A 10,386-nucleotide genomic window follows, 5' to 3' on the forward strand; every position below is an offset into this window, starting at 1 on the left:
GATAACAAATATGTGTACTTTTTTTAACATGTTAATTTTTTTCCTATAATAAAAGACTTATTATAGGAAAAAAAGCATTCTTTGTTTATGTCACTTCTAACTTTTATTTTTACACTTTTTCAAAACATTTTTATTATCTTTTTTTTACTTTTTTCACTTGTCCCACTAGGGGACACTTAGACTTGCAGCTCTGATCGCTGCTGGAATACATTACACTACACACGTAGTGTAATGCATTCCAACTGTCATTGTGACGTGACAGTCACACTGGCAGGAAGCATCGGAGGACCGGCCGAGGCTTCCATACATGGCAACCCGGAGGTCATTGTCTGGCCTCTGGTTGCCATGATAAGGATCGCCAGCCCCCGCAAATACATGTGGGGGGCTGCCGATCCGCTGTAAACCCCTTCGATGTGGTGATCGCAATCGACCACCGCATCGAAGGGGTTTATTGCCGATTTCAGCGGCGATTTCAGCGGCGACAGGCCGCTGATCGGCAACAGGGAGAGCAGGGCTGACACCCTGCACAGTTAACCGCCGCTGCTGTGTAGCGCCGCGCGGCGGTTAACTGTTAAAGCGCAGGCGTAACTGTACGCCCAGGTGCGCGAAGTTACTGCTCACCTGGACGTACAGTTACGCCAAGGTGCGGGAAGGGGTTAATTCATCTCCCAACAACATTCCTACCCTACCTTACGAATTTTGTTTAGCCCCCTCCACTTCATCTACTCTCTGTTATTACTTAAACTCAAGGTATCATTATATAATGTCGCAGCATTGTATTGCTCCTGAGTTTACGTTAAGTAGCAGTTTCTAATGTTATAAATTGAACTCTGCACAACCTTGAAATTATATTGCTAAAGCAATTTCTTACCATGCTGTATATGCAACTGTTTATTGAGTTACTCATGACATTTTAAAATTAATAAAAAGAAAATTGATAAGGCCTCATGCACACGACCGTAAAAACTCCCGTTATTACGGGTCGTAATTACGACCCGTAATAACGGGCTCATAGACTTCTATTGGCGACGGGTGCCTTCCCGTTTTCTCACGGGATGGTGCCCGTGCCGTTGAAAAAGATAGAACATGTCCTATTTCAGGCCGTAATAACGGCACGGACAGTACATAGAAGTCTATGGAGCTCTCGTAATGACGGGTGGCTACATGTGTGCACCCGTCATTACGGCAGCGTTGCTAAGCGACGTCAGTAAATAGTCACTGTCCAGGGAGCTGAAAGAGTTAACTGATCGGCAGTAACTCTTTCAGCACCCTGGACAGTGACTACCGATCAGTATAAACCTGTAAAAAATAAAAATAAAAGACTTTCATACTTACCGACAACTTCCTGCTTCCTCCAGTCCGGTCTCCCGCCCGTTGCCTTGGTGACGCGTCCCTCTCGACATCCGGCCCGACGTCCTGGATGACGTTTCAGGCCATGTGACCGCTGCAGCCAATCACAGGTCAATCACAGGCTGCAGCGGTCACATGGACTGCCGCGTCATCCAGGGATGTCGGGCTGGATGTGAAGAGAGGGACGCGTCACCAAGACAACGGCCGGGTAAGTATGAATTTCTTTAACTTTTATTACAGAAAAGGCTGTCCCTTCTCTCTATCCTGCACTGATAGAGAGAAGGGGCTGCCGATTAGTGCAGTGCTATTTTGCCGCCAAAAACGTGCCCGTAAATACGGGTGGAATACGGGTGACACCGGACCCATATTTACGGGCACGGGTTCGTAAATACTGGTGCAAAACGGGTGGAATACGTGTGACACCGGACCCGTATTTACGCCAGTATTTACGGGTGGGAAAAAATACGGTCGTGTGCATGAGGCCTAAGTAAAGAAAAAGAAAACCTAATAATAAATATTTCCTTCAGAACTCTATTTGAAACACAATCGTTTTTCCCGCTGCTGCCATTTTTCAGATTTTCATTTCTTCCTCCCACCAAAAGCCATAACTTTTTTATTTTTCCAGCGATATAGCCATATGAGGGTTTGATATTTCATGGCACCATTTATTGTACGATATAATGTACTAGGAAACAGGAAAAAAATTCTTTGTGGCATGGAAAATTTAAAAAAAACAGCGATTACTTCATTGATTTTTGCGCTTTGTCTTTGTGGCGTTCACCGTGCAATTAAAACAACTTGTTAACTTTAATCTGCGGGTTAATATGATTACGGCGATACAAAATTCATATTGTTTTTTTATATTTTACTAACAGCGATTCTGGCGTTTTACTATTTCTTTTTTCTTTTACAGCATTCACCATGCATGTTAAATAATGTTATATTGTAATAGTTCATACTTTTACAGACGCAGCGATACAATTATATTTATTTTCTTTTTTTTTGTACAATGATTTAAGGGGAAAAGGGGGGGTATTTTGAACTTATAATAGTTTTTTTTTGCACATGTACTTATTTTTACTTTTTTCATTAGTCCCCCTAAGGATCATTGGATCACTAGCATTATATAATGTAATACTAATGTATATCATGTTTCTGACAGTCTCCCTTTGTGAGTATAAAGACGGCAGATCTGGGGGCCTTCATTAGACTGCCATGCCAACCACTGCACCCCTGCGATCACGTCACGGGGTGCAGGGCTGTTAGAGGGGGTCACCCCATCTTTCTAAGGCTTTAAATGTTGTAGTTGCCTTTGACCGTGGCATCTAAGGGGTCAAACGAGCGGAATCGCGCTCGAGCGTGATCCCGCTTGTTACAGTTAAGTGTCATCTGTAACATACATCCGACAACCACGTTGCATGGAGTGAACTCAGCCTGTAAGACCGCTACATACTTCCCCTACTCGGCTATGACATAGGTATATGTTGGGAAGGGGTTAAGCCTTTGATTTTGTCCAACTGGCAAAATAAATTGGCTCTGTGTTGAAGCTGATTTTTATCAATTTTTTAGGAATATTACATTTAAAGTATGGTTTACTGGTCATGCATCTGTTCCTAGAACTAGAAATTCTGAATTGGTATTGAGGGACTTTGGGCTTTCTACTGTCTACTGTACCGGCAATTGATGCATTTATTAATGCAGTTAAAAGTGATGTTGAAAAACTGAAGTTGACACACAATGATGATAGATTTTTACCTATCAGATTGAAGGGTGGAGTATTTAAATCTGGGTTGGTGCTGTTTTTTTGCTTGTGATTTTCCTCGTTTCCATGTGTTTGATCAAGCTACTGACTATACCCTGTACCTTTTGACTATTTGCACTTTTTGGAACTGGTCCTCGGCTTGTCTCTGGATTACCCTTTGCTTACTGATTTGGACTTTCTGCTCCCAGCTCGTTTTGACCACTGCAATACCTGATATCCACTAGCTTTGTGATTGGACTTTACCCTCCGGTTATCTTGTTATCTGTTCTGGTTTTGCCTGCATTGCACCTCTTATCCAACAACGAACTCTGTTAAAACAACCTGGGTTCTATGCTGCAAAATCCAACTTGCCTTGCTGTGGGATCTGGCGAAAACCATAGTGTAACCTTAGATTCTGTTGATCAGAGTTGTGACAGATTTGGGGTTGCAGATTTATTTGCATGGTCATTCATGACAGTTTCCAACAGCCTTTGAGGAATTGCTCACCTAGCAATTCCATAAACTTCCACCCTGGGAATTGCTCAACTGGTGATTCCATAACAACAGGCCTTAATGAGTTGATCCTTGATGACAGTTTGACCATAAAACCGTCTGACAAAGGCTCGGCTGTGGTCAAGGATATTTAAATGTATATACAGGAGATCAATCGTCAGCTCCTTGATGCTAATGTATATGAACAAATCCCTTGTGATTCTAAATTTGGGATTTCTAAAATGATCAAAAATGTGGTGGATGAGGCAAGAACCGGTGATGAATTCTTATTGGTTAAATATCTTAAAACTCCGGTGATGTATTATTTTCCGAAAATACACAAGTTTCTGATAAATCTACTAGGATGACATATTGTCTCGGGCACAGATTAAATTTTTTCAAATATGGGCATGTTTTTTGGATAAGTCACTGAGACATTTTACCATTGGTGCCCAATCCTATATACAGGACACAATGGATTTCTTGGTAAAGTTACAGGGGGTAGATTTGGAAATGTGGAGTGAAATCATATTGGCCTCTTTTGATGTAACCTTATACAGTTCAATTTAACATGAATCTGGTTTAGGTGCTGTCAGAAGAATGCTGGAACGGTCTGACTATACACCAGAATGTGAAGATTTTATACTATCTTTATCGAAGATTATCCTTATTAGGAATAATTTTTTATTTTGTGATCCATTTTTGTTCAGCGTCAAGGGACCGAGATGGGCTCTAACATTGCACCGACTTATGCATATATTTATATGGGTGCACTTGAGGGGGACATTTGTCTATATATCCCACCACTTCAGCCTTATTTTGACAGGAGGGATGTCTCAGTAACATGATTTTCATGAATTTCTCAACTCTATGGATTGAACGGTTAAATTTACACTGGTGAGCTCTAAGACATCCATACAATTTTTGGATGTATTGTTGGGAGTAGAGGGGACTACATTTTCTACTGACCCTTTTGTCAAATCCACTGACAGGAATAATTTGTTACAATTTGATAGTTCACATCCCAGAGGCATGGTAAGGTCTTTACCAGTTAGTCAACTACTTAGGGTCATGAGAATAATTAATAGGACTGATAAACTTGAAACTGGTCTTAATAACATAATGGAAAAATGTAGAACTAGGGGGTATTCTAGTCATTTACCTAGCATAGACGTATGATCAATACTATCCCTAGGGTTCATTTAGTGAGAAAAATATGTTCTGAGAATGTAAATAGGAGGATCCCTTTCATCTCCACTTTTTCAGAGGTAAGTAATCAAATTGGTTACATAGTTACATAGTTACATAGTTAGTACGGCTGAAAAAAGACACATGTCCATCAAGTTCAACCAAGGGACGGGAAAAGGGAGGGAAAAATTTCTACACATAGGAGCTAATATTTTTTTGTTCTAGGAAATTATCTAACCCTTTTTTAAAGCCATCTACTGTCCCTGCTGTGACCAGCTCCTGTGGTAGGCTATTCCATAGATTCACAGTTCTCACGGCAAGGAAGGCTTGTCGCCTCTGCAGCTTGAACCTTTTTTTCTCCAGACGGAGGGAGTGCCCCCTTGTTTTTTGAGGGGGTTTTACAAGGAACAGGATTTCACCATATTTTTTGTATGTGCCATTAATATATTTATATAAGTTAATCATGTCCCCCCTTAGTCGTCTTTTTTCAAGGCTAAATAGGTTTAATTCTTTCAATCTTTCCTCATAACTTAAATTCTCCATGCCCCTAATTAGCTTCGTTGCTCTTCTATGTATTTTTTCCAACTTCAGGGCATCCTTTCTATGAACTGGAGCCCAGAACTGAACTGCATATTCTAGATGAGGCCTCACTAATGCTTTGTAAAGTGGCAATATTACATCCCTGTCCCGTGAGTCCATGCCTCTTTTAATTCACGACAATATCCTGCTGGCCTTTGAAGCAGCTGATTGACACTGCATGCTGTTATTGAGTTTATGATTTACAAGTACACCCAGATCCTTCTCAACAAGTGAATCCGCCAGTGTAGCTCCCCCTAGGACATATGATGCATGCAGGTTGTTGGTACCCAGATGCATAACTTTACATTTATCTACATTAAACTTCATCTGCCAAGTGGACGCCCAAACACTTAGTTTGTTTAAATCTGCCTGCAATTCATGAACATCTTCCATTGACTGAACTATATTACATAGCTTGGTGTCATCTGCAAAAATAGAAATAGTGCTATTAATCCCATCTTCTATATCATTAATAAATAAGTTGAATAATAGTGGTCCCAGCACTGAACCCTGGGGTACACCACTTATTACCGGGGACCATTCAGAGTAGGAATCATTGACCACAACTCTCTGGATACGGTCCTTGAGCCAATTCTCAATCCAATTACAAACTATATTTTCTAAACCTATAGTCCTTAATTTACCCATTAGGCGTCTATGGGGGACAGTGTCAAATGCCTTTGCAAAGTCCAAAAACACTAAATCCACAGCGGCCCCTCTGTCTAGACTTCTGCTCACCTCTTCATAAAAACAGATTAGGTTAGTTTGACAACTTATGTCCTTAGTAAAACCGTGCTGGCTGTCACTTATAATACTATTTTTTGTCACATAATCCTGTATATAGTCCCTCAATAGCCCCTCAAACATTTTCCCCACTATGGATGTTAAGCTTACTGGTCTATAATTACCCGGGGAAGACCTAGAGCCCTTTTTGAAAATAGGCACCACATTTGCCCTGCGCCAGTCCCTTGGCACTATTCCAGTCACTAGAGATTCTCTGAATATTATGAAAAGGGGGCCAGAAATAACTGAACTAAGCTCTTTAAGAACTCTAGGGTGTATCCCATCTGGTCCCGGGGCCTTGTGCACATTTATTTTATTTAATTTAGCTTGGACCATATCTACATTCATCCAATTCAGTATATCAACTGATATATTAACAGCACTGGCACAGGCTACATCAGCTGCTCTTTCTTCTGTTGTATATACAGAGCTAAATATATACAGAGCTAAAGACCCCATTTAGTAACTCTGCCTTCTCTTGATCCCCTGTGATCAACTCCCCATTACCACTATCTAGGGGTCCTACATGTTCAGACCTTGGCTTTTTAGCATTTATATACTTGAAGAATTTTTGGGGATTTGTTTTACTATCCTTGGCCACCTGCCTTTCATTTTGTATTTTTGCTAATTTTATTACATTTTTACAGATTTTATTAAGCTCTTTATATTTTACAAAGGCTACAGCTGTACCCTCAGATTTGTATTTTTTAAATGCCCTTTTTTTGTCGTGTATTGCCCCTTTCACAGAAGGTGTAAGCCATGTGGGGTTTAATTTGAGTCGTTTATACTTGTTACCTATAGGAATAAATTTTGCACTATAATAACTCAAAGTAGATTTGAAAATCTCCCATTTATCATTTGTTCCATTATTTGACATTAGTTCTTCCCAGTCCATATCCTGAATTGCCGCCCTCATCCTGGGGAAATTGGCTTTCTTAAAATCAAATGTTTTTGCCCTCCTAGCCTGCGTTTGTTTTTTACAGTATAGGTAAAATGTAACTATATTATGATCACTGTTACCGAGGTTTTCACGAACATTGACATTCCCAACAAGATCTGCATTATTAGAAATGACCAGATCCAACAGAGCTTCACCTCTAGTCGGGTCTTCCACAAACTGGCCCATAAAATTTTCCTGCAACAGGTTGAGGAAATGTCTCCCCTTTGCAGTTGAAGCTGAACCATGACATCAATTAATATCCCGGAAATTAAAATCTCCCATTATCACTACAGTACCCGCCTGTGCAGCCCGCTCCATCTGTTTATATAGCTGAACTTCCATCTCCTCAGTTATATTGGGGGGTCTATAGATTACACCAAAAGTAATTTTTTCAGTGTTTACCTCCCTTTCTAGTTCCACCCACAAGGTTTCAACCTCCTCACAGTATTCACCCACTATTGTCTCTTTCACACTCGCCTTCATATCATTTCTCACATACAGACATACACCACCACCTTTCCTATTTGTCCTGTCTTTCCGAAAAAGTGTAAAACCTTGTAGATTTACAGCCCAGTCATGTGAAGAGTCCAGCCATGTTTCAGCAACACCAACTATATCTATATTTTCTTCCAGTATCAAGGCTACATAATCCGGACACATTGGCCAATGTTAGGTAGGTGTCTTTGAAAGGTCAATGAATTTAAACAACCGCCATTACTCTCTTATTGTAGGTCCCCAAATCTAAGGGATAAGTAGGTTAAATCTGAATTGGGACCCCCAGAAGTAGTCTTCAGACATATCTTTGTGCACCAGAAAAAGTGTGCTATCCTTGCCTGAGTTGTATAAATTGTGCATGGTAAAAGGCAATACTTTTAGGCATCCTGTTACAAAGAAACAATTTTCTTACATGTGACACTGAATTTGTAATAGTTGTATTGCAGTGCACCTGTCGTCTTTTATATGTGGGGAAGACGACACTCGATGTCAAAACCCTCTTGAATCAGTATCACTATATTATTCACAAAAAAAACATAATGAATGTGATCTTAAATTTTGGGTGGTTGATCATATTCCCCTTTTTGCAAAAGGGGGGTGATAGTGTTAGGTTACTGAAAACTTGTGAATTACAATGGATACATAAGCTAAATACGCTTAAAACTCATGGTCTCAATGTCGATTTTCCACTGGGGAATGTGCTATAGATCTGTTTTGCCCGTGTTTCTTTGGTTTCAGATATACGTTGACCTCTGTGTAGGTGTGATTTATTTGATTTTTAATCAAGTTTTTTTTAAAACGTTTTCTTCTTTTTGTTCGCAGATCACGATACATACACTGTTCTGACATATGGATAGACTCACCTGGAAGGAAACCGGCTGATGACATTTGCAATATGTTTAATCTAATGAATAAATGATTACATTTTTCTGTATATTTTTCTGATTTATGTACTTGTCAGACTTACTAATGTTACCTCAATTCTTTTTTTTTTTTCATTCTTCCCCACTTTTTTTTCCCTTCCCCCTCCTTCCCCATTTCCCCCCCTCTTCCCCATCCCCTCTCTTTCCCGTCCCCTCTCTTTCCCTTCCCCTCTCTTTCCCGTCCCCTCTCTTTCCCTTCCCCTCTCTTTCCCTTCCCTTTTTATTAATTTTTGAAAATCTATATGGAGATCTGTATAGAGTTCTATTTTTGGAAGTTCTATATGGAGATGAGAATTTTAAGTTATTTCTTTGTTAGTACTACTACTTTTCTAGCTTTTGGAATGCCTGTTTCTTATTTCATATAACTCAAATGGTGTGTATTTGGTGGCCAATGCCACAGCCATTATTTGGCATCTGTGGTACACCCGGTCTATAGGATTGATAGGCAAGATATTAGTAACTTGACCGCATCATATATGCGATCGATGTGCATCTTTTGACCTATGCGCTGTAGACTCTCCCCCCTGATCGATGGGAGAGTAGGCAGTGTGCTCCTGTTGGGTGCTGCATTCACAATACCCATAGAGTTGGCTTATTTGAATAAATTAGCTTATTTGAATAAATTAGTGACTTGGTGTTCGCATATTACTAGGCAAATTCCCATTGCTGTTTAGGGTAGTGATATACCTAGAGTTACCCTGATATATTAATGAAGCCATTCCCTATATGGGACATACAATAGATAGCTATGGCTCTTCTGGGGTACATTTCTCTGCTCCATCTCCTTGCTTCTTAGTACGCATGTCCATTGCTTTTGGACGCAATAGCTTATATTCCTTTTACCAAGATGTCTACTTTTGGTATATATTGTGTTTTATGCATGCGCAGACATTCGCTTTGGAGCTAACATCTTTCTGACAGTACATTGTTCCCTGACATGCGCAGTAGCGCTACAGGGACGCCGTTATCGGCGTGTATAGTCAACTATTATATGAAACAGCCGGTTCCTTAATACGGTGAGCACTGTTGGCACTTTATAACTACTTCAGATGATGTGGATTAGTAATTACGTCTTAATACAGTATTTTGTCATTACCACTCTGTTATTTGCTTGAGAAATGCTCTATGGAGGAAATTATAAGTTTCATTGGACTTATGGATGAATAAAGTACCACACTTTTTTTCACTAAATTCCTCTGGAGTGCTGCATGATTTTGGAGATGGATAATTTTAGATAGATATGAGATAAATAGACAGATAGATAAATAGATATGTGATAGATGGATATTAGATAGATAGATAGATAGATAGATATGAGATAAAAAGATAGATATTAAATAGATAGATAGATATTAAATAGATAGATATTAAATAGATAAATAGATAGATCAATAGATAGATATTAGATATTAGATATATAGATAGATAGATAGATAGATAGATGATAAACAAATATGAGCTAGATAAATATGAGACAGATAGACCCCCATCTTTTATATGATCCAAGATGTTGACTATAAAATATAAAGAGACTATCAACAGTCCAGAAATTCAGTAGATGCTTCACAACTTCTACAACAAGGCGTATGAGACAAACCCAGGAGGGGTAAATAAAGCCATTAAAGACCAAAATAATATATTCTATATCATGACCGATATAACTGACCTGAAAAGACATAACTACAAGGAGCCAAAATAAATACATCCAAACAGTTTGTCACGTTGGATGCGTGGACCCACTGGGCCATACCGCCTTGATGGAATGGCAGCTGGCCAACAGGACGCAGGTCACAGTCTATAGTTCGTATAGTGTACCTGTGGCAGCTCGGACAGTAGCAAGACAGGCTCGGCTGGGACTAGGCAGCAGGCAGACGTCAGGCGTGATGTAGCAGGAG

The 10,386-nt window shown here is 39.8% G+C and overlaps 1 long non-coding RNA gene across 1 annotated transcript in view; it reads left to right on the plus strand.

Annotated features, from left to right (window-relative positions):
* The window catches only part of LOC142664874 (uncharacterized), a 48,860-nt gene extending 40,358 nt beyond the window's left edge, over positions 1-8,502 (plus strand). The window contains exon 2 of the long non-coding RNA XR_012851398.1: positions 8,391-8,502. This is a non-coding gene — a long non-coding RNA (uncharacterized LOC142664874). The remainder of the gene's footprint in view (positions 1-8,390) is intronic.
* Positions 8,503-10,386: the final 1,884 nt, after the last annotated feature.

Source organism: Rhinoderma darwinii, chromosome 12, assembly GCF_050947455.1.
Source record: "Rhinoderma darwinii isolate aRhiDar2 chromosome 12, aRhiDar2.hap1, whole genome shotgun sequence".
Lineage (NCBI taxonomy): Eukaryota > Metazoa > Chordata > Amphibia > Anura > Rhinodermatidae > Rhinoderma > Rhinoderma darwinii.